This window comes from Macrobrachium nipponense, chromosome 29, assembly GCF_015104395.2.
Source record: "Macrobrachium nipponense isolate FS-2020 chromosome 29, ASM1510439v2, whole genome shotgun sequence".
Taxonomy (NCBI): Eukaryota; Metazoa; Arthropoda; class Malacostraca; order Decapoda; family Palaemonidae; genus Macrobrachium; species Macrobrachium nipponense.
This window is the reverse complement of record NC_061092.1, coordinates 5,634,103-5,659,943: the sequence shown is the minus strand read 5'-3', so window position 1 is coordinate 5,659,943 and position 25,841 is coordinate 5,634,103. Positions and strand designations below refer to the sequence as shown.

Here is a 25,841-nt window from a genome sequence, read left to right as displayed (position 1 = left end):
TTACGAAGTCTCCCGTTTTCCATTTTGTATGTTCAGGTCATGAAGGTAACGAAATGCAAGGAGACAGCAATCTTGTAATTGCAATTATAATCGGTGCGTAACTGTTTTTACAAATGCTAAATCTAAAAGAATTTTGATGAAGGAAAACGGAATACTATCACGCGAACCCCGTTTAATACCGACAAAACACGATGGCATCTGTAATTACGATGGAGAACAGCGAAGCGTGAGTAGTACAAACCATCGCCGCCGCACGCGCGCACACGCACGCACACACAAACACAAACCCCAGCAAGAGCTGACCACAGTGTCTTTCGCATTTGTTCGACTCGAAGCTCTTTGCTCCTTTCCCAATAGAGAAAGTTCAGATCCGAAGCCGCGCTCAGGGCTTTTTCTGATACTCATATGTGGGAAAACGCTCTTTTCAACGAAAGTCGCTGTCCCGCACGTAGTTTTGTGGCATTTTCACAAGGAAAAGTGAATAGTTGGCAGCATAGATTCAGACGCACTCGACAGCGAGGCATAAGCCGAGGTGCTGTGGCCTCGCCAGGTTTGTGCATAAGATCAGCTGGTGCTGTGCTGTTGCTTTTTTTTTTTTTTTTTTTTTGCATAATGAAGGATCGAGGCCTCAGGGACAAGTGGCGGCAATAAGAGAGCGTCGTCGTTTCTGGCCGGGCTGTCTGAAACGCCACTCTGTGACTCGGACCTCGGTCGCTCTTTCTTCTTCTCATTCTTCTGTCGTTTCACAGACGTGGCGGAGAAAAAATAAGGCCAGACCACCCATGCCTTCAAAGGGAGATTTTGTCCGTCTGAAACTCGGCGAAGGTATTGTTGTCAATAAATGTAGCATCGGCAACGGTCGCTGGTGTTGGGCGACGGACTGAGCCGAGCGCGGGACGTTGCCGCCCCTTTGTTGCAACTCCATACGAGCGAAATTTGGCTGACAGCGTCAACAAGCACTCTATACGAGCGAAATTTGACTGATAGCGTCAACAATAATTTGTTTTCAAGTTCTTGCATCACGCAGCGGGCTTTAAATGAGTTAGCATGACTCAGTTCTTTTGTATAAATGCGAATTACGCTACGTATAAGATTTGACAGGTTAAAAAGCCGCGATAAAGATGTTTATTTCTTTAAAAGTCTTGTTTTAGTACATCGTACGTTGCAGTCATTAAAGCTTTTATGGAAGGAAATACCTTATAGTGGATATTATCAATGTATATTTTTATGGTTATATCTCATTTTATCAGCGTTGAACAAAAATAATCAGTATTCTTGAGAAAATCATTTCAATTTTTATGTAATGCTAACATTTCTACCGATCAAACTGGAGAGAGAGAGAGAGAGAGAGAGAGAGAGAGAGAGAGACTTATTGACTTTCATTATGAACCCAGCTGTGAGGATTTTTCAGTAATGTTTCAAGTGAATAGATATTTCGACCGACTTAAGTGATGGTATTAGAAATTATTTTTTCAATGTTGAACACAGCCCCCCGCCCCCTATTTTTTTTATTTTTTTTATTTCTGATCCTGTTTTTTCTATTCAAATGATAAGAGGAATGGATTCACTATCGTAACAACATCATTGTTTATAGTTACAGAAACGAATGATTACACGAGCTAAATATATATATATATATATTATATATATATATATATATATATATATATATATATATTTAAAACAGAATGAAGACACGGTACACAGGTTATTAGCATAAAACAATGATGAAGTGGAATTGTTTCGGGGCTAAGAGTCTATATAAGTGAATGAGAGGCTCAGACGTTCAGTTGTCAAAGGACTATCTTACAAAAACTTTTGTGTAATGATTATAATGAGTAAAAGATATCTGATCATTTTACCAATAACTATTATTGGAGATTACCTATATATTCAATGTCCTTAAGTTTCGATGGTTTACATTAAAGTAGCCTTATGCCAGCACAGTCCTCTTCATATATTATGTGAGGTTAGGAGTTACTGATTTACTGATAAGTTATATTACTATCACGAATACAGTAAATAACAGTGATTTTTATTTAGCTCTAAAGAGAACAGAAGTTACTAAAAGTTGAAAAGTTCAAGAGAAATAAGGAAAAAATAATCTCTCAGTTACGCAAGAAATAGTCGTTCAAAAGGGACTTTTGTCAAATCAGTTACCCATCAAGACAATAGACCGATGGATGACCTTAATAATCAACATTTCTTTGTAATATGAAAACAACTTCTTGAAAGTACGACAATTAGAACACAAATAAAATCACTGAGAGGTAAATTGGACCCCAACCCCTCCTCCCCAGCCAACCAACCAGGCGTCTGTCTCCGCCACACTCGAAGAGCCCGCCTTAGCGAGCCAGGATAGTCTTCTCTCTCTCTTCCTCTCTTTCTCGCTCTTTTCTCTCTCTCTCTACATACCATTAAGTTTCGTAGGCCTTAACCGCTCCTCCTTTGCCGCTCCTCCATATTCAACCTCACGGACAGAATATCATAAGGTTCGGTTGTTCCGTTCGTGAACCCTTACATTTTCTCTTCGGAACGAAAAACATTTTCTTTGAATAAAATCTGAGGGACTCTGTTATTTTCGGTTGAATTTATCCTCAAAAGTGGCGTTGTAATTGCCATTGTAATAAACGCTGCGTTTATTAGTTTTATTGAGCCAGTGATTTTTTTTTTCTAAATTTAGGATGAAAGCGATCTCTTGAATACGCTATAACAACCAACTACCTAGTCCTATGGTTACAATTTTTATGATCCTCTATCGTCTACGGATGTGTGTTTTCGAGGAGAGAGAGAGAGAGAGAGAGCGTTGATTATAGCGGATTACACAAATAGGCACCTACTTTCCAAAGATTAGAAAAAGCTGAAAACTATAAGCCATACGACGTGGTACCATGGCCACAGGACCTTTTATAAAACACAATATTTGACATAGAGAAAACAATTTAATATAGTATATGAATGGCTTTCTAATTTGACCAAATGCAAAGTGCCAACATGGAAATGTACGAAAGTCAGGTGATTTAGCTTGAAAAAAAAAGTAACTTTAGTGCATTAGCTAGGTACTATTTAGCTAGTAACTAACGTCAACACTCTTGCTTCCCAATGATTTCGCATTATAATGACAAACCCGATGGCTTCTACTTCTCGGTTGGCTGTGAAACCCCTTATCACTTATCACCTCGCCATTTCCCAGATTTTATTGACAAACTGATTCCAAAAACTATCACAAGTCACTCACTACATTCCAATCATTTAAGTAACCACAAGAGAGTCACATTTTGTAATAGTGTACGATAAAAGGGACGTTTTCTTTAAGGCCAAGAAACGCCTATAAAGAAAACAAAAATTAATAGCAACCTATGAACCGCACTTACCTTTTCAATGGCAATTCCAACAAGGGTGTAGGACAGAACCTGAAAAAATAAACGATTGAACAATTAGAGAGAGAGAGAGAGAGAGAGAGAGAGAGAGAGAGAGAGAGAGAGAGAGAGAGAGAGAGAGAATCATAATTAAAATCGTATTTTACGAACGCGAAACACCTCAGCAAACAAGCCAAAAGACAAGAAAATTGATAAGCAAATAAACAGCTAACAAAGCTTAAAAAAACAAGAAATTTCTTTTATTTAATAAATCTATAGACAGAAAAATATATGTGAATTACTCCATGACTCAATAGCAAGGCTGAACGTTGCTTTCGAAATATATTTCTCTGTGCTTCTGATACTTGTTTAAAACACACACACACACACACACACACACACACACACACACACACACAGAGAGAGAGAGAGAGAGAGAGAGAGAGAGAGAGAGAGAGAAGAGAGGTTGGAAAGTAAGATGGATGAAGTGATTATGAACGGAGGTACAGTAAAAGGAATGACTACATTGCCACATATACTTTGTAACGTGTTTTGTGAAAACATTATTCTCATGTGATGCTGATGTAAGTCCAATTTTACCACTGATAATTAAAATTCTATATTATTCCAATTGTATATTAAAAAGACTTCGAAAATCATTGCCAGTTCTGTCTTCTGCCAGAATTTACTTCGTCAAATTTCTATACAACTGCCTGAGCAATCCTGCTGCCTAAGGTAGACCATCTTCTCCATTTCAGGTCGTTTATATGATGAAACAAATCTAAAATAAATAAAAAGAAGCTGTCATCTTAATGCTTCTCATTTCTACCGAAAGATGGCGTTGGTGCTAACTTTTTCGGGTAATTCATGGCAAATTCCTTTTCTCCCAGGCAGTTACGGGGAGTCCTCAAGGTCGCTCCGAGCCGGTGAAGACTCTAGAAAGCTGGATTTGCCTGGATCTGCTGCATCCACGACGATATAGACCGCATTGTTCGTCTGGCTTTCAACAGTCGTAAACTGGAAGATAATTTCGACTGAAACTTAGGTTTTTGTTCGGTCCTGAAGATTTATTTATTTTTTTTTTTTTTTTTAAAGATGTCGACGACCTTTGCTTAACTAGGAGCCCATTTATTTGAAATGCGGGTAATAAATGTTCCACCTCCTCTCGTAAATAGAAGACTACATTATGTGCTACTGATCGATCGATCAAGATAGCTACCGTTTTTGAAGAGAAAATGATTTGAGGCTTCACAGAATATTTGCTTGGTCTTCTATAAAAATTGAAGCTCTAATCAGAGATTCTGTGTCAAATTGGGGGTCAGCGTGGTGTCAGAGATTTTGTGTTGAATGGGGGGTCAGCGTGGTGTCATACAACTGACTCTAATCAGAGATTCTGTGTCAAATGGGGACAGCCTAATGTTCTATGAATGACTCTAATCCGAGATTCTGTGAAAAAAAGGGGGACAGCGTGGTGTCATACGACTGACTCTACTCAAGAGAATCTGTGTCAAATGGGACAGCGTGGAGTCATACAATTGATTCTCTAGTCAGAGATTCTGTGTCAAATGGGATGTCAGTGTGGTGTCATACGACTTACTCTCTAATTGGAGATTATGTGTCAAATGGGGACAGTGGTGTGCCCTAGGAATGACTTTTATATGAGATTCTGTGGAAAAAGGGAGACAGAGTGGTGTCACACAACTGACTTCTGTTATCAGAGATTCTGTGTCAAATGGGGACAGTGTGGTGCCATACGACGGACTCTAATCAGAGATTCTTTGTCAAATGGGGATCAGCGTGTTGTCATACAACTGACTCCCTAATTAGAGATTCTGTGACAAATGGGGACAGCCTAGTGTCCTATAAATGACTCTAATCTGAGATTTTATGGAAAAAGGGAGACAGTGTGGTGTCATACGACTAACTCTCTAATTAGAGATTCTTTGTTAAATTGGGGTCAGCGTGGTCATACGACTGACTCTCTAATAGGAGATTCTGTGTCAAATGGGGACAGCATGGTGTCATACAACTAGCTCTCTGATAGGAGCTTCTGTGTTAAATGGGGACAGCATGGTGTCATACAACTAGCTCTCTAATAGGAGATTCTGTGTCAAATGGGGGTCAGTATGGTGTCATATGACTGTCTCTCTATATAGGAGACTCCGTAGGGGGGTAGTGCCGTCAGTGGACCTCATGCGGTGGACTGTAGGCATTACTTAAGGTTCTTTGCAGCGTCCCTTTGGTTCCTTTTACTGTGCCTCCTCTCATATTCTCTTTCTTCATCTTACTTTACACCCTCTTCTAATACTTGATTCACAGTACAACTGCGACGTTTTCCTCCTGTTAAACCTTTCAAACCTTTTACTGTCAATTTCCATTTCAGCGCTGAATGACCTCATAGGTCCCAGTGCTTGGCCTTTGGCCTAAAATCTATATTCAACTCAACTCTAATAGGAGATTCTGTGTCAAATGGGGACAGCGTGGTTCCATACGAATTAGGCATCACATTGCCGTCTCTCGTTAAAAGTGCTTTGAATGCGCGAAAGAAATGAATTCAACTCGTGCATCAGTTGAATGACAATTACCAGTCTCTCCAATGCCGATGGCGTATTTAAGTATCTAGTAGTCTCTCTTGCAGTGCAAGGCCTCCAGAGGCCTTATGAATTCCTATTGGTGATATGAGGATGAATATGACAGGATCTACGACGAAAGACAGTTGCACTGCACGTAGCTGTTCTCCTGACCATTCAGACAACAAAAGTATGGATATTCTTTGGGAATCATCAGCTGGCATGTCAACATAAATCCTGATACCAGGAATACGTCACTGCGAACGATCTAGGGTAAAGCAGATGGCACTCGGCACATATTGATCGATTGACCGACTTGGGAAATAAATCATCTGGCGTGGCAGCTATTAAGCAGAGACGACTCATGTTTTCAGCGATCTGCAATAAGATTGGCATTACATTATCTCTTTTATTGCACTGCTATTGAAGTTATTCTTCGTCAGGTTTTTACTATAGTATCATCCTATTATCGTATCTTTTTCTTCATTTTATCTTCTCACTGTATGTATAAGTAGAATCGTGAGCTGAAATCACATTTTATGAAGATTATTCATGTCTTCATAAAAAACAAGGTTTATCTGTTTATTAGGAACCAAGGGGTCAAAGCTCCCTGCTACGAAACAATGTGTAAAGTAAGATGGTTAGTAAGTGGAAAAAGTAATCAAAGATGCTCAGATTAGGAACCTCAAAAGTCCAAGCGAAGATGCAATGTATTACTAAACTAATCCTCCTTGTATCTTAGATTTTTATCTGTATATTTATTAATTTGTTAAGTTATCTTATTTTCACTAATAACTGATCCATTCTTTCTGTTTTTCCTATTGCATTCTGTTATTTCTTTCGAATAAACACCATATTCTTTGGAAGATTAAGTTTCCAGTCACTGGCCCATGTGGGTTTGTTCCATTTGAATATGGTTGATCTTCTAATAAGTCTACTGCGTCACCCGTGCGCCGGATCTACATTGCTATAGTCCCTCCTGATGCGTCCGAGATATAGAAAACGCGACGCGGTTACCCACTCCAAAAACGGACCCCAAGAAAACGGGACGCCCCGCACATAGTACAGTTACGAAGACGTGCTCCGAAGTGTGTCACTTTCACACAAAACGTTTCGAATCGAAGCGAATCGAAGCGTGATGGCGAAGCCTGTGGGTACGTCAACGAATTCCGAAATTTCCCGGCGTGACGGCGGTCCAAGCGTGATGCCCAGCGCCCGTCGGGAGCGGTGCTATTATTAAAAACATGACGAGACGAACACCGCTTGGAAGGGCCCAACTCGCTCGCTCAAGCCTCAAGGGCAAGTCGATGTACACAGTCTTCCGCACGGGGGTCAGGTGGTAGTGTGTACTTCTCTCGGTACAGTTTGAAGCAATACCGCTGCGTCTCAGCCTCACTGTAAGGACTGTAAGATCTTACAGGAGGTGACGCCAGTGATGTATTGCTATAAAAAGAAAAGGCTGTCGATCAGTGTACGTGTCTGACTGTATGTGGTAAAACGGAAAATCCCTAAAACAAATTTTTAAGTGTCATTGTATAAAAGTCGATTGCTCATGCTTACTGTTTCTAAGTGGAATCAAAGTGTAAAGTGTTTGAAATCAACCTGCGCAACTTAAAAAGAAACAGTAGAGCAGTGTAAGTGTTCAAGTGCATTTGGTAAAAGTAAAAATACCTAAATCAAAGGTAAAGTGTCAGTATATAAGTGTCGATTACTCATGTTTACTTCTCCTGAGTTGACACACAGTGTAAAGAGCTCACAGATGCCTTGAAATCAACCTGTGCAACTTGAAAAAATAAAAAAATTAATTGAGTGCAGTCAAACGGAAAATAACTTAAACAAAGGTTATAACGTGTCCGCGTATAGGTGTGGATCAGCCATGGTTGTTGGTATCAAGTTAAAACAAAGTGTCCAGTGCTCACACATGTGTTTGAAATCAACCAGTGCAACTTAAAAATTATGACAGTTCTCTAAACGCCATATTTTTATATTTTCATAAAGAAATACATCAATCTTATGGCGTATTTCCCGTAAGGACAAAAATCAGTATATCCTATTTAGGACCGTCGGAGGCAATTTCACCTTTGACACCGTCGTCCTTAAAGGTCCTTGCGGGTCCTCGCTGGTCTCCTTCGGGTGTAGAAGGATCAGGGAAGGACATTATACATCTGTGGCGAAGGTTTTTTTTTTTGGCGTGTGGGAGGGTCCCGGTAATTACGCAACGAACTCAAGATGTTCTTTTCAGCAACGGCGCTAAGGTGAGTGTGTGTGTGTGTGTGTGTGTGTGTGTGTGTATAGTATATGTACGTATATATATACATATATAGTATATACGTGTGTGTGTTGTTTATAAATTCATACATACATACATACATAAAATTTAATACATAATACCCACACTTCCAAAATATTAATTCCCTTTATCGCAGAAAGATTTGGCGACGGGAACATTCTCTAACATCGCCGGAAAAGCTATTACTTGAGTCGACAGTCAATATTGGCTCAAACATTTGGAAAAGAAAATCTTTCGCTTTTTTCCATTAATTTCAAATACCCGCATTAACGCCTACCATAGCCCACTGGCAAAATTGTGTAAGTTTAAATTATTCATATGATTTTTAATAATAACTAAGTCATTATCCTTACACGGGGTGGCACCGGTGTAAAAACGAAATATTATTTACTGTCACGTTCGTCCTTTAAGTGTCACTGTAAACTTGTGAACAGAATCTTGCATAATGCCAGATGCTTCAAATACCTAAGAGAATGCTCATCAGCAGCTCGTTAATCTCTCCTAAACACAGACACACACACACAGACGCCAGCGCGCACTGTGCTAATTACATCAGTCGTACACATACGAACACATACACTAACTATCTCTCAATACTGAGGGCCTTCGTCTCTCTATGGATATTTAGGTCCTTCTCAACTCCTTTATCTCTGTATTGTGTGTGTGCGCGTGCGCTTTTTCGATATCAAGGTCCTTCCTTTGCAAAAAGAATTCCATATTATCTGCACTACAACACTTTTATCAGTTTTCCCCTATTCCAATCTTCTTAAATCTTCATAATCATGCATCCATTATTATTATTATTATTATTATTATTATTATTATCAAATGGGATGGCTGCATAATTTAAATTAATTTTGTATTGGGTCTTCTCCATCCTCCTTATACAAAATTAACTCAAATTGTGTCCTTCCTCCATTATTATTATTATTATTATTATTATTATTATTATTATTATTATTATTATTATTATTATTTTTATTTTTTATTTATTTTTTTTTGTTTTGTTTATCAGTCCTCCAATTCGACTGAGTGGTATTATTTATAGTGTGGGGTTCCGGGTTGCATCCTGCCTCCTTAGGAGTCCATCACTTTTCTTACTATGTGCGCCGTTTCTAGGATCACACTCTTCTGCATGAGTCCTGGAGCTACTTCAGCCTCTAGTTTTTCCAGATTCCTTTTCAGGATCTTGGGATCGTGCCTAGTGTTCCTATGATTATGGGTACAATTTCCACTGGCATATCCCATATCCTTCTTATTTCTATTTTCAGGTCTTGATACTTATCCATTTTTTCCCTTTCTTTCTCTTCAACTCTGGTGTCCCATGGTACTGAGACATCAATGAGTGATACTTTATTCTTGATTCTGTCAATCAACGTCACGTCTGGTCTATTTGCAGGTATCACCCTATCTGTTCTGATACCATAGTCCCAGAGGATCTTTGCCTGATCGTTTTCTATCACTCCTTCAGGTTGGTGCTCGTACCACTTATTACTGCAAGGTAGCTGGTGTTTCTTGCACAGGCTCCAGTGGAGGGCTTTTGCCACTGAATCATGCCTCTATTTGTACTGGTTCTGTGCAAGTGCCGGACATTCGCTTGCTATGTGGTTTATGGTCTAATTTTTCGTAGTCCTACATATGGGAGAGATGTTATTTCCATCTATCGTTCTTTGGATATATCTGGTTCTTAGGGCCTGATCTTGTGCCGCTGTTATCATTCCTTCAGTTTCCTTCTTGAGCTCTCCCCTCTGTAACCATTGCCATGTGTCATCGCTGGCAAGTTCTTTAGTCTGTCTCATGTATTGTCCGTGCATTGGTTTGTTGTGCCATTCCTCTGTTCTGTTTGTCATTCTCCTGTCTCTGTATATTTGTGGGTCTTCGCCTACTTTTATCAGTCCCCTTCTTCCCATGGCACTCTTGAGCCACTCGTCTTCACTGGTTTTCAGATATTGCCCCAGTGCTCTGTTCTCGATGTTGACGCAGTCCTCTGTACTTAGTAGTCCTCTCCCTCCTTCCTTTCGTGTTATGTATAGTCTGTCCGTATTTGCTCTTGGGTGTAGTGCTTTGTGTATTGTCATATGTTTCCTAGTTTTCTGGTCTATGTTGCGGAGTTCTGCCTTCGTCCATTCCACTATTCCTGCACTGTATCTGATTACTGGCACTGCCCATGTGTTTATGGCTTTTATTATTATTATTATTATTATTATTATTATTATTATTATTGTTATTATTATTATTATTATTATTATTATTATTCCTCCACCAATCAATCGTCCGTTCAATCATCTTCCCGCCTGCTTGACAAAAAAAAAAAAAAAAAAAAGTCCCAAAATAATGCTCTAACTTTTGACCTACGCCATATCATCGTTCCCTTTTCAAACATCTCGTACATTTAACCTTTCTTTGCGATCCGTATACTGACCCCCTCCTCCAGTCCCGCTAACCCCCACAAAATAAAAAAAAAATTAATAAATGAAACTCTTCTCGAATGACCATCCATTTGAACGAGCGCACCATTTATCAATACACAGAATTAGCATACCCATAAGTGACAGACGGCGAGGAAAAGCAGACATAGCATACTCAAGGCATACTTTATTAGACATCAACGCCAATTAGATTCTTCTGTATGTTCTGCAGTCCTCCTAAGTAGGCAACAGAGACCTCATCACCATGAGCCGTTTTAGAGAGAGCTGTCAATGTTCAAAGGTAAAAACAGTGAATAATGTTGACAACATTACTAAGGCATTCTTGGGTCGTTCCAATTTTGGTGGAGTCAGCATAGTGCATTTGCAGATTTATTCAGTGGCTATATTGTGTGTGAGAGAGAGAGAGAGAGAGAGAGAGAGAGAGAGAGAGAGAGAGATTTTAAGATACAACTAGAATAGTCAAATATTACACTTGTTGGCCGTTTGTGAAATTTTTCTACTATGTATTCGTGTATATGTATATGTTATATGTAAATATACATACATTCATACATACATACTCACATACAAGGACAACACCTTATTATGATGTTTTTAAAACAAACTGTTTCATTACAAGAAGTTATGAACAAACACCTAATGACATTTGAGTATTTAAACATTCATCGGCCGTCCCAAATAGCTTTTTTTTTTTTTTAAGATAATATCAATGTATTTTACTTTTGGAAAGTAAGTCGCTTATTAATCGAGACAGTTTTGAACACATATTTGTTTTAAAAAATGTGCGTTATATAAAGGTATATAAAAAAAACCTAAGTATACAAGAATAACAGGAAATAACTGGAAAATAGCAGTGGATAATCTGCTGTTGTCCATAATTAAAGTCGATAAAGGAGCCTACACAATTGTTAAGAGGGCCTCCAAAATTAACCTGGATGATGATGATGATGATGATAATGATAATGATAATGATGGTGATGATGATGAAGTCACGAGGGATTACATAATAACATCATCCCAAAGGGAGGGGGGAACTTAATTAAGAAAAATTCCAAAGTCGAAACTAAAATTAGTTTTGCCAGAAGACCTATAACATAACCTTGTTACAACGGCATCGCAGCAGACTTCCGTAAATAGTCGATAATACCACAAGGATATTATGAAAGATACTGATTGTATCTCCCATAGATTGATTTACTCGCATTACGAACTACAGCCAAATAGAATCGTTTGAGGCAAAGCTACGTAATTGTACTTAAAATAAAGTTTAGAAACAGAACGCAGTGCACTGTAGGCTTAACTCGAGGTTTTCTGCAGCGTCCCTTCAGCCTCTAGCTGCAATCCCTATCATTCCTTTTACTGTACCCCCGTTCCCATTCTCTTTCTTCCATCTAATTTTCCACCCTGTCCCAACAATTGTTTCAACATTGTTTTCACTGCTGAATGACCTCATAGTTTCCTAGCGCTTGGTCTTTTGCCTAAATTTTATACTCCAGTAAATGCTATTGACTATTTTACTGTATAAGCCCAAATAGAGGATGATTTAGTACCAAATTTACCATCAAATCAAATCCTATGGACTATTTTGTTGTAGAGGCCAAAATCAAGAGTGGTCCCGTCCAAAATTTAACACCAGAACAGATAAAACCGAAGCCCTTTGCCTAATGCTAGCCATTCCACGGTAAACCTAGACTCTTCGTTAAATGATCTGGGCTCCAGCCTGTACTTGATATTGCTGGAGTACCTTAAGAGACAGTTAGTTTTCAACGCATGGAAGATTACCCTCCCCCTTCTGCATACCAACGATCACAAATCAAAACGCACAAGTATTCAGGAAGAAGCTGGACGAGTTCCCACATCTTCCAGACCAAAGTTGTTCCAGACCATGGTGTTCCAGACGAACCTGGACTCGAGGGTACCACCGGTCGTTTCTTGGTAGCCCTGACACGAGAAGGAATTGAAATTCAGTCCGGTGCGTCTAATTGGATATTGAAGTCAGTACTGACATCATGACCTCCAATGAATAGTTCATGCAATGACAGTCAGTATTCACTTCAGGGAGGTCCCGGTCAGGTAATCGTTATAGCTCAGGGATGGGACCGTTCTGCAGGTTATCTCTCTCTCTCTCTCTCTCTCTCTCTCTCTCTCTAAGGGATGGAACCGTTCTGCAGGTAATCTCTCTCTCTCTCTCTCTCTCTCTGTCTCTCTCTGTCTCTCTCTCTCTCTCTAAGGGACGGAACCGTTCTGTAGGTAATCTCTCTCTCTCTCAGGGATGTAACCGTTCTGTAGGTAATCTTTCTCTCTCTCTCTTTCTTGAGAGAGAGAGAGAGAGAGCGGAAATAGACAAAGATCTGAATAGCATAGATATGTCATATCTAATAGTATAGAGAATGACAGCAACTTATACTATAGCCTCTCTCTCTCTCTCTCTCTCTCTCTCTCTCTCTCTCTCTCTCTCTCTCTCTCTCTCTCTCTCTTTTCAGAGTTACATGATCGCCCAGATTATATTAGCATCGCTAGACAATAAGTAGCTTTATTCATACGAAGTTGATTTTAACTTATATTTATTTTATGGCGTCACATAAATCAATCAATTAGTCCATTTATAAAGTAAACAAATCAAGCAATTAGTCCATTTATAAAGCAAAGAAATATTTCTTAAGTTTATGTCAACGTTTGGGAAACAAAATGAAAATGCTGTACGTGTCCTAATATTTAAAAAAAAAATGTACACTTTGCAATATTAAGACCTTTGGGAAATTAAACGGAAATATTTTGATCTGGTAGCAAAACAAGTTCACTAAGATATTTCAGAAGTTGTTATCCTTACAATGCAATGTTTTAGACTCCAATTTTCTCAGAGTGTGATACATTTTACTTTTTTATACTTTTACCCGCAGTAAAACGCCATGTTGCGAGAAGGTTAATTTTCTCCGTAGGAATTTACCTTTCCCGGAAAAATGTAAAAGAGGTAGTTATGGAGAATTCAAATTTACCTTTCCTGCCAAGAGTTTGCAAAATCTTGAAATTTACAATTTATTTCTTCTCAGTAGTAGAATATGTTTATAACACCACAACAAGAAAGAAAATAAATAAACATAATAGATTCTATCATTGTAGAAATAAGGGAATGGTTATTGTCACCCACTGTTACCTAAAAAATAAATAAATAAATAAATAATAAAAGAGCGGCGAGCGCGCAGTAGAGACAGACACCTGTAGCTTGTATGTCTTTCAGACAGACAGACACACACACACACACACACACACACACACAACAACAACAATCTCGCGTACATCTAGAGACAAGTTTAGAGCTCGCGTATGTTTTTTTTTTTTTTTTCAGGAAAGGAATGCAAGGTAAAACTCAAAAGCAAACGACTGTTTGTTTTGTGTGTGTGTGTGTGTGTGTGTGTAGGTGTATGTGTGTGCGCGCACGTGTGCATATAACGTACATGAAACCCAACTACGCAAAAGAAAGACTTGATTTTTTTCTTTATTTGTTCCGAGGGAGATCAAGCCGACATCTTGTTGCATCTATTTGCTTATTCTATTTTCATTCAGTCTCCTACATTTATTGCTGCTTCGTTCCACGACGCAAACTACAAAGATAAATTCTGTCTCTCTGACAATAGTTCTCTTGGTATTGGATTTCTTGTCGCATCTGTTTGTCTTACTTATTTTTCAAATTCTATTTCTTGCTTAAGAAATACATACGTTCAAGGAATTCTTGTTATTTTCCTTTATTCAATTTTTATTCTTTTGCTTGCTTTCATTATTACTTATATACGTATCTGTATTACGTATATTCTTGGACTCCTTCATACACCTATCCTATTCACTTCTATCCAGTTTCCAACCTTTATCAGTTTCTTTCCTTTACACAAAAACACGTGATTATATTCTTTATATTCCGGGCCGTCATCAGCACCATACGTCCAGATTATGGGTTCCCCGGCAGTGATAAAATTCAGTAAAGGGATTCTTTTGTTAACTGAATATGTGCACTGATGTCATCCCTTCAGTTAACAAGGCTTACGCTATTATTATTATTATTATTATTATTAGTGGATGTGCCTGTTTGTCTTATCCTTATTGAAAATGTCACACCACTATTATTATTATTATTATTATTATTATTATTATTATTATTATTATTATTATTATTATTATTATTATTATTATCCGTAAATTTATTTTGTGCCTGTTTATTTTATTCTTTTCCATTTCCCACACTTTATCAGCCTTTTCTCTCATTAACGAATAAATTCGTATCATTTTCATCCTATACATTTCCCACATTTATCAATTTTCCTGTCTTTAACCAATAAATTCGTATTATTTTCTCTTTCTACAATTTCCCAAATTTATTTTTTCTCCCTTTTACAAATAAAAACGTAATATCTTCCCTTTCCTTCGTCAATTCTACCCCTGAAGGGTTTCTACCCATTAAGGGTTAAGGGGATATCTCCCTTGCTATCCGCGCCCAGGGTATAAGAATAGCTAATGGCTTCGTATGTTCCCGGTGACCCGAGAGAGAGAGAGAGAGAGAGAGAGAGCGCGCGGCTGAGTGTCTTAGTAAGGGCGGTGTCCGCATCCGTGCTCTTTAACTTCGGAACACCCTTTTGTAGAGGGTGGGCGAATGCGTCTTTGAATTCAATTCACAGCCTTTTAGGTTTTTTTTTTTTACTATCGTTCTATTTCGGGATCTACGTTGTCTAGGTGACCTGTGCTGTGCTTAGGTTATTTTACAGTAAATGTAAGGTCTTTCCTGAAGCCCAAAATAACTATTATTTATTTATCTGTTTATTACTATTATTATTTTTTTTTATATTGTTCTATCACAGTCCTCCAATTCGACTGGGTGGCATTTATAGTGTGGGGTTCAGGGTTGCAACCTGCCTCCTTAGGAGTCCATCACTTTTCTTACTATGTGCGCCGTTTCTAGGATCACACTCTTCTGCATGAGTCCTGGAGCTACTTCAGCCTCTAGTTTTTCTAGATTCCTTTTCAGGGATCTTGGGATCGTGCCTAGTGCTCCTATGATTATGGGTACAATTTCCACTGGCATATCCCATATCCTTATTTCTATTTTCAGATCTTGATACTTATCCATTTTTTCCCTTTCTTTCTCCTCAACTCTGGTGTCCCATGGTATTGCGACATCAATGAGTGATACTTTCTTCTTGACTTTGTCAATCAACGTCACGTCTGGTCTATTTGCACGTATCACCCTATCTGTTCTGATACCATGGTCCCGGAGGATCTTTGCCTAGTCGTTTTATATCACTCCCTCAGGTTGGTGCTCGCACCTCTTATTACTGCAAGGTAGCTGATGTTTCTTGCACAGGCGCCAGTGGAGGGCTTTTGCTACTGAATCATGCCTCTTTTTGTACTGGTTCTGTGCAAGTGCCCGATATTTGCTTGCTATGTGGTATATGGTTTCATTTTTCGTATTCCACTTCCTACATATGGGAGAAATGTTATTTCCGTCTATCGTTCTTTGAACATATCTGGTTCTTAGGGCCTGATCTTGTGCCGCTGTTATCATTCCTTCCGTTTCCTTCTTTAGCTCTCCCCTCTGTAGCCATTGCCATGTGTCATCGCTGGCCAGTTCTTTAGTCTGTCTCATGTATTGTCCATGCATTGGTTTGTTGTGCCATTCCTCTGTTCTGTTTGTCATTCTCCTGTCTCTGTATATTTGTGGGACTTCGTCTACTTTTATTAGTCCTTCTTCCCATGCACTCTTTAGCTACTCGTCTTCACTGGTTTTCAGATATTGCCCCAGTGCTCTGTTCTCGATGTTGACGCAGTCCTCTGTACTTAGTAGTCCTCTCCCTCCTTCCTTTCGTGTTATGTATAGTCTGTCCGTATTTGCTCTTGGGTGTAGTGCTTTGTGTATTGTCATATGTTTCCTGGTTTTCTGATCTATGCTGCGGAGTTCTGCCTTCGTCCATTCCACTATTCCTGCGCTGTATCTGATAACGGGCACTGCCCATGTGTTTATGGCTTTTATCATATTTCCGGCGTTGAGTTTTGACTTGAGTATCGCCTTGAGTCTGCATATATTCTTTCCTGATCGTGTCCTTCATCTCTTGGTGTTTTATATCCCCTCCTTCCATTATTCCCAGGTATTTGTATCCAGCCTCATCTATGTGTTTGATGTTGCTCCCATCTGGTAGCTTTATCCCTTCAGTTCTCGTTACTCTGCCCTTTTGTATGTTGACTAAGGCGCATTTTTCTATTCCAAACTCCATCCTGATGTCCCCAGATACAATCCTTACAGTCTGGATTAGGGTATCTATTTCCTTGATGCTCTTAGCATACAGCTTGATGTCATCCATGAACATCAGATGGTTGATTCTGTTGCCTCTTTTCTTGAGTTGGTACCCAGCATCCATCTTCTGTAGTACTTTTGTCATGGGAATCATGGCTACTACGAAGAGTAGTGGGGACATTGAGTCGCCCTGGAAGATCCCTCTCCTGATATTAACCTCTGCTAGTCTTATACCAGAGCTTGTAAGTATTGTATTCCAGTTGCGCATTGAATTTTTGAGGAAGCTGATGGTGTTTTCCTCTGCCCCATATATTTTCAGGCATTCTATTAGCTATGTGTGTGGTATCATGTCGAAGGATTTCTTATAGTCTATCTATGCCATGCTTAGGTTGGTTTTCCTTCTCCTACTGTTCTTCATTACCATTTTGTCTATCAGGAGCTGGTCTTTTGTGCCCCTACACTTCCTTCTGCAGCCTTTCTGTTGGTGGGGGATGGTGTTTGTCTCCTCTAGGTAGTTGTATAGCCTTTCAAAGATGATACCTATTAGTAACTTCCATATTATTGGTAGGCAGGTGATAGGCCTGTAGTTACTGGCTATATTTCCCTTACTCTTGTCTTTTTTTACTAAGGATGTTCTTCCTGTAGTTATCCATTTGGGTGTATGGTAATTTGAGATACAATGCTGGAGTTGTTTTGCTATTCGTGGGTGTAGGGCCTTGAAGTTTTTGAGCCAGTATCCATGGACTTCATCGGGACCTGGGGCTTTCCAGTTAGGCATTTTCTTTAGTTGGTGTCTGACTGTGTCTGTCGTGATCTCTGTGAATCTTTGTTTTATTCTCCCTGTTTCTTCTTCCTTGACTTCCTGGAGCCATGTTGCATGTTTGTTGTGTGATACCGTATTGTTCCATATGTTTTCCCAGAGTCTCTTACTTGGTTCGGCTTCAGGAATTTCTTGGTGGTTGTCTTCCCCTCTTAGTTGGCTGTATAGTCTTTTCTGGTTGGTTCCGAATAGTTTGTTCTGTTGGTATCCCTTATTCCTGTTCATGTACCGTTGGTTCTTATGTGCTTGGCCTTAAGCCTCTGTTTTTACATCTTCTATTGTGTTGTTTAGTCCCCTCTCTTGTGCTTTGTATTTCTCGTTGAGTTCCTCCCTTGTTTTCTTACTTCTTGGCCTTTTTTCTGCCATCTCTTTCAGTTTACTCAAGTCAGATCTCATCACCATGATTTGCTTTTCCAGGCGCCTTTTCCAAGGAGGTTGCTGTTTTGGTTTCTGTTGGGTTGGTTGTGCTGGTGGTGTTGGTGTTCGAATCCCCATCAGTTCTGCTACTAATCTTGCTCCTGCATATGCCAAGTTATTTGTTTCTGTGATACTGGTGGTGTGTATTATGCCCATTATTATTATTATTATTGTACTTAGGAAGCAGACCCTCTCTCAAGCATACTTTATTAAAAGTAATGGCTACTTCAGCAGCGTTACACTTGTAGAGATTCTTCTCTATTTTGCGAATAGCGGCTTTTTCAGTGCTACTTAAACAGGCTAGTAGAGCGCCTATAGAGGTCATGGTAAAATACAGGGTCAAAATAGGTGTATATATTTGAATTTTACAGATAAACTATGATACCATAGTCATCAAAGTCATTAACGATTTTCTCTCTCTCTCTCTCTCTCCGGTTCTTAAAGCGAGCTTTCGTCTGGAGCTGCCAGACATCCTCGGGCTGGGAAGCTGAGGGTGGACTGATCTTGGTGCGGTGTCCGTCCTCCTTATATCTGTGGTTGACAGCAGGGGGTCTGCCCCATGCTTGTCTCCTATTGGCTGGTGGCGGTGAGTCTTGTTTTCATTGGCTGCCTGAGCCAGGTCTCAAGCCACTTTCTTCGGGCCGATGGTTGCGTTGCAGCATATCCTGCAGCCGCCTGGACCTCCTAAGCGGCGCTGTTAACATTGATGGGCGTTGCGCTACGCTGTGGGACGTCACCGCTACTTTGATTTCCATCGGCTGCAGGAGTACCATCGTTTTCGGGGGCGGTTGTCATCCATAGAGTTGTCATGATCGGTGGTGTCATTGTTGGTGGCAGGTCTTCTCATACTCGTAGGGAGGAGAAATTCTTCCTGCGTCGTATTCAGAGTAGGTTTTATTTGCTGGATGAGTAGCGCCTCCAGCAGGCGCAAACCGAACGGGCATCAGGGGCCTTCCCGATGATCTTCGTGTTCTTTATGATGACATCTCGGGAGATGGCCTCGTGATGTTTGGTGCGGGCGTGATTTCGATTTATAGACCCCCTCTTGGGCGTGGCACGAGAGTCTCTTCGACAGTCGCATGTAGTCATACCTACGTAGGCGCCGCTGCATTCGCGGACTGGGCATGTATATTGGTACACTACATGCGTCTGCTTCAGGGGTTCTCGTACCTGTGGAGAGGGGTTATTTTTCATAATAAGATCGCGCGTCCTCGATTCTGGTAATATATGATTAGGTCGATATTCTTGGTGTCGTCAGTCGGGGATACATTATCGGAAATAATTTTCTTAATGGCGTCCTCTTCTTCACGGTAATGGGAACTCATGAAGGCTTTGTAGTACAGCTTGATATTATCCTGGGGGCGGGGCTTCGGGCTCTCACTACCGTACCATTTCTCCAGGGCTGTGCGGATTTATTTGAGTACCCATTATTCACAAGTACTTGGGAGGCGCGGTCGAGTTCCTGGTGAGTGTCCTGCCAGGTTGAGCAGTGGGAGAGGGCCCTCCTGACGAAGGCCCTGACGGTGGTGCTTTTGAATCTGGCGGGGCACTCGCTGTCTCCGTTGAGGCAAAGTCCTAAATTGGTTTTCTTTGTGTAGACTGAAGTACGGAGACCGTCTTCCGTCTTGCTTACAAGGACGTCGAGGAAGGGGAGCCGATCGTCGGAGCCAGGAAGAATTTCTCCTCCCTACGAGTATGAGAAGACCTGCCACCAACAATGACACCACCGATCATGACAACTCTATGGATGACAACGCCCCCGAACGAGGTACTCCTGCAGCCGATGGAAATCAAAGTAGCCGTGACGTCCCACAGCGTAGCGCAACGCCCCATCAATGTTACAGCGCCGCTTAGGAGGTCCAGGCGGCTGCAGGATATGCTGCAACGCAACCATCGGCCCGAAGAAAGTGGCTTGAGACCTGGCTCAGGCAGCCAATGAAAACAAGACTCACCGCCACCAGCCAATAGGAGACAAGCATGGGGCAGACCCCCTGCTGTCAACCACAGATATAAGGAGGACGGACACCGCACCAAGATCAGTCCACCCTCAGCTTCCCAGCCCGAGGATGTCTGGCAGCTCCAGACGAAAGCTCGCTTTAAGAAAGAGAGAGAGAGAGAGAGAAGAGAAAATCGTTAATGACTTTGATGACTATGGTATCATAGTTATCTGTAAATATTCAAAATATATACACCTATTTTGACCCATGTATTTTACCATGACCTCTATACGGCGCTCTATAGCCTGTTTAAGTAGCACTGAAAAAGCCGCTATTCGCAAAATAGAGAAGAATCTCTACAAGTGTAACGCTGCTGAAGTAGCCATTACTTTTAATACAAAGTATATTATTATTATTATTATATTATTATTATTATTATTATTATTATTAAAGTGTTTTCAGTAAGTATATGGATGGACGTGTTATCCTGAACGGGAAAATGAAAGTTTTTATTATACTTATATTATCATTATTATTATTATTATTATTATTATTATTATTATTATTATATTCCTTGGGTACTATAGTGCAATTTTTTTCTTTATAAGAAAATCTGAAAAAAATATTACAAAAAAGCCAGCAAGTGTAGCAGTATTGTCTAAAATTAATTATATAAATATGTATATATATATATATATATATATTTATATATATATATATATATATAAGAGATATATATACACATATGTATATATATATATATATATATATATATATAGATATATATATATATATATATATATATGTATATATTTATTATATATTATATATATATATATATATATATAATATATATATATATATATATATATATATATATATATATATATATATATATAGAGAGAGAGAGAGAGAGAGAGAGAGAGGAGAGAGAGAGAGAAAGAAACTATATTTCCTGTAGGATCAATTATAATACCAATAATAATAATCAATATGATGTGTTACTATCAATCTGAAAAATACTGTCAATATAGCATTCACAGAGTCCCTCTTATCATAATCCATCATCAGCCTTCATATATTTTTCCCAATACAATATAAAACAGTCGAGGGAAGACTCTCTTAGCCTCGAGAGACTCAGCCATCTTAACTAGATCATCCGGTTTTAAAAGAAATTGTAAGACGGGATAAAAAGAAAAAAGAAAAAGAAAGAAAAAAAGAACTCTCAGTCTCTCTTTCTTAAAGGAGATGAATGCACAACAAAAGTCGCTGGTTAAGAGCAACGCATCTCTTGATCGGTGGTCTTTGGATTACAGTCTTTTCATCTTTTTTTTTTTTCTGATTTCGCTTTGGTCGTCGATGGGCAAAGGGAAGGGACTCCAGGACACCCCCCCCCCCCCCCCCCGCCCATATAAAAAGAGTATAAAGGTTGAGGACCTCCCCCCCCAACCCAACCCCCCAAAAGACAGGTCATTATTCCCCCCCCCCCCCCCCAACTTAAATCTGGGAAAGACCCCGCCGCCAACATAAAGACTCTATAAACGCTGGATAAAGACAGGTCTCCCCAACTCCTCCCTCCCTCCTCCTCCTCCTCTGCGGCCATAAAGACTATAATAAAGACAAATAAATGGCGTCCCTTTGCACAGAAAGATCACGGGTCGAGATTCGATGGCGGTCAATAACTTGCGTCTTTGCGCAAAGAAAGACCCCTCATAAAGACTCCACATAGATAAATGAAACCCTTGCTTGATAAAGACTCCATAAAGACTAATCCTTGATAAAGACTTGATAAAGGTAAATCCTTGATAAAGACTCGATAAAGGTAAATCCCTGATAAAGACTCGATAACGACTAATCCTTGATAAAGACTTGATAAAGACTAATCCTTGATAAAGACTCGATAAAGGTAAATCCTTGATAAAGACTCGATAAAGGTAAATCCCTTGATAAAAGACTTCGATAAAGGACTAATCCATTGATAAAGAATTCGATAAAGGTTAAATCCCTGATAAAAACTCGATAAAGGTTAAATCCTTGATAAGACTCGATAACGACTAATCGCTTGATAAAGACTCGATAAAGGTAAAAATCCCTGATAAAGGGACTCGAATCAACGGACTAAATCCTTGTAAAAGTGACTTTGATAAAGACTAATCCTTGATAAAGACTCGATAAAGGTAAATCCTTGATAAAGACTAATCCTCGGTAAAGACACGATAAAGGTAAGTCCTTGATAAAGACTAATCCTTGATAAAGACAAATGAACTGCGTCCTTGCTAACAGAAAGACTCTTTGGTAAAGACTCGATAAAAACCAACGAACCTTGTCTTAACGCAAGGAAAGACCCCATAAAGACTTCACAATGAAAAAATGGCCTGGTGGCTGGTTGCAAGTTCAACGAAGAAAATTTCCTCCGTTAAAGGACTCAATAACTAAAAAATTAAGGCAAGGCAAGTGGCCGACATGTCAAGTGACAAACAAACTGGATGTACTTTCAATTCGAATTTGCAAACAATATTCTGTATATATTTTTCTGCTGTTAACTGAATATGCATTATTACTGTCCCTTGAGTTAAAGCTACCAGTATTATCATTACTATTTTTATTATATTCATTACTATCACAAATCTCGCAGTGTAATTATTATCATAAAGATAATAATAATTTATACTATTATTATTAGCATACTATTTCAGCGTTTTCAAATTATTATCTTGATAACGTGTTTTGCATTCACTATATTGTGCCTGCATGTTTTTTGTGCATGGCTAAGAGCTGAGATGCATTATTATTATTATTATTATTATTATTATTATTATTATTATTATTATTATATTATTATTATTATTATTATTATTTCCAGAACAAGGAAAAATAAAGACAAACGCATATGCATTAAGTGCATGGAAAGTTATGGAAACCAGCAGCGCATTATAATGAATTAACTTTAAACTGAATGTGATCTAAATGAAATACTATAGCAACTGGCAGCTTGACAATAATCAAAATTGCCTTTTATCCACGACCAATACAAATAATGACAGAATGCTCCCAGGAGAAAACCTTAACGGGGTAATTTATGTATTTATATATACACACACACACACACATATATATATATATATTATATATATATATATATATATATATAGATATATACATACACAATACATTTTATTTAAAAAATATGAGATAAATTCAAACTCTATGGTAACACTAAAGAAACAAATAGTCGGATAGGGGGTGTACTCTGTGGTCAATCAATACTATGTACCTCGAAACCTCAACGTATACAGAAGAGGAAAAGGTAGAGGGTGGAGGAGGGGAGGAGGAGGAGGAGGGAGAAAAGGAGAGAGAGACCAAGGTATTTTCCTCACTCTCCCTCCATTCCCTTCTCTCCCGTCAATCATTCTCTTACTTCATTTTTTTTTTTTTCTGTTCCTTCCCATCTTGACCAGTCGCATAACATCCTTGGACTAAAAGGTCGTGGGCGGTTCTCTCAGAGATGTGGATTCTCTGATATCTTTCTTGTATATTATGTAGAGTGTGGTTTTTGTGTCCAAGAAATAGTGAGCTCTCTCTTGCATACTATGTACAGTGTTGTTGTGCCCAAGAAATAGAGAGCTATTTTTGGTACATCGTATAGAGTGTACTTACGTTCAAGAAAAAGCGAGCTCTTTCTTGTATATAATATAGAGTGTTTTTGTGTCCAAGAAATAGTGAGCCCTTTACTGTATACTATGTAGAGTGCTTTTGTACTTAAGAAATAGTGAACTCTTATACAGAATGTTTTCATGTTCCAGGAAAAAGTGGAACTCATTTTTCCTTGAACATGAAAACACGTATATTATGTAGAGTGTCTTTATGTCCAAAAAATTGAGAGCTCTTTCTTGTGTATTATGTATTATACGCCTAGACTTCCATGTGTATTTATTTATTAATATAGAGGCTCTCAATATGCTTGTTTTCAATGCGCACAGATTTCATGTGTATGTGTATGAGTGTTTATGTGAGACGTGACATTCCCGTTTGTGTATGTGTATAAACATTCAGTGAATACATCTCTATTCTGCATGAAATACCTCATCAGATAATATTCAATAAAGCACCTGTATTAAACTACCGGGAGATAAATTTAGCAGAGTTTTAAATTACCGTTATGTCGGCTATCCAAATCATAAACTGAAATGCCAAAACGAATGGCTGTCGTTAAAATAAAAACCTGCAAATTCAGAGAATGCGTTTATGCTTAAAGTGTCACCGGCATCGGACCATGACGGATATGAATTTATTAAGCATCATTAATGATTAAATATTTAAGCATAAAGTTCATAGTTTCAATTCGTTTCTGTTACTTTAATAGAACTGGTTAACTAAACTGGAAAACTATTAGCATGTACAGATTGACTTTAGTCCAGTGATCAGCAAGATCTCATGGAATACCTAAAGTTAAATAATTATGTTGGCTTCCAGATTTATTTCGAAAAAGGCCTGTATCCACAAATATCTAGAAAAATTCTCATATCGGGAAAGCATACCTGGAATAATGTTTTTAATTATAAACGTATGGAATGTATTAATTATCGATTTACATACCTGGAATAATGCTTATGATCGCAAATGTCTGGAATCTAATTATATATCGCCTTACATCTACAATATTGCCTGTCCTAAAAAAATAAAAAAAAATATTTGGAATAAGGCTTAAATCTCGACCAGAATCTTGTATGAGACTTGTAACTACAGGTGTCTGGAGTGACGCTTGTATCTACAAATTCTAAGAGTAAGTCTTATATTGGCAAAACATGAATAAATATCTGTAACAAATGACACTGGGAATTCTGGAATACCGGTTGTATCAAGGAAGAGCAAATAACCATTTGTATATTCGTGTACCTGACCATTATATTAGTGTCCCCATTAATGTAATGGATAAAATCTGAATAAGTGACTGTACTGAATAAGATGAAAATGACAAATGTGGAATAACGCTTGTATCTAGAAATAGCAAGTGGGATTATGTTTATTCGTGTATCTGACAAAATGTTTGTACCTACAAATATATAAATGACGCTTGGGGCGCTAATCTAATGTCTACAAACACGAGTATAAGGCTTCCACTTACAAATATCCAGGTCAATCATTGTATAAGTACAAATACGTTCTATTCTCGGCCTTTCTCTCTCTTTCCACCGTCACAAAATGGAAGCAAATGAAAGCAACGACAGCCATATATTTGATACCCTACGTGCGGCGATATCACATAATGCCCTGGTATTACATTTCATTAAGTAAATGTTCAGGGGGAAAAGCGCTCTCTCTCTCTCTCTCTCTCTCTCTCTCTCTCTCTCTCTCTCTCTCTCTCTCTCTCGTTTTGTAAGCGATGGTCAGCATTTAGCAGTTTTCCTTCATACGTGATAACAAAGGTAATATAAGGGGATTATGCTATTAGCCTTGGTTTGTGCGTGTCCTTAATAGGTAAGGTGAAGATAGCGATCTATATATATATATATATATATATATATATATATAGAATCTATATATATATATATATATATATGTGTGTGTGTGTGTGTGTGTGTGTGTTACATAGAGCAATGATGACAGCAGAGAGAGAGAAAGAGAGAGAGAGAGAGAGAGAGAGAGAGTGGCGGTCCAGTTTAATTTTGTGTATCATATTCAGGTTACATAAGCACTATGACAGCATTGGTTACACAAACACACACATACATACAGAGAGAG

General features: G+C 38.8%; 1 protein-coding gene across 1 annotated transcript in view; it reads left to right on the top strand.

Annotated features, from left to right (window-relative positions):
* The first annotated feature begins 7,240 nt into the window (after positions 1 to 7,240).
* Positions 7,241 to 25,841, top strand: part of LOC135206062 (heparan sulfate glucosamine 3-O-sulfotransferase 6-like) — a 159,248-nt gene continuing 140,647 nt past the window's right edge. Inside the window, exon 1 of the mRNA XM_064237256.1 lies at positions 7,241 to 8,184. The gene's annotated coding sequence lies outside the window, so the exon portion shown is untranslated. The remainder of the gene's footprint in view (positions 8,185 to 25,841) is intronic.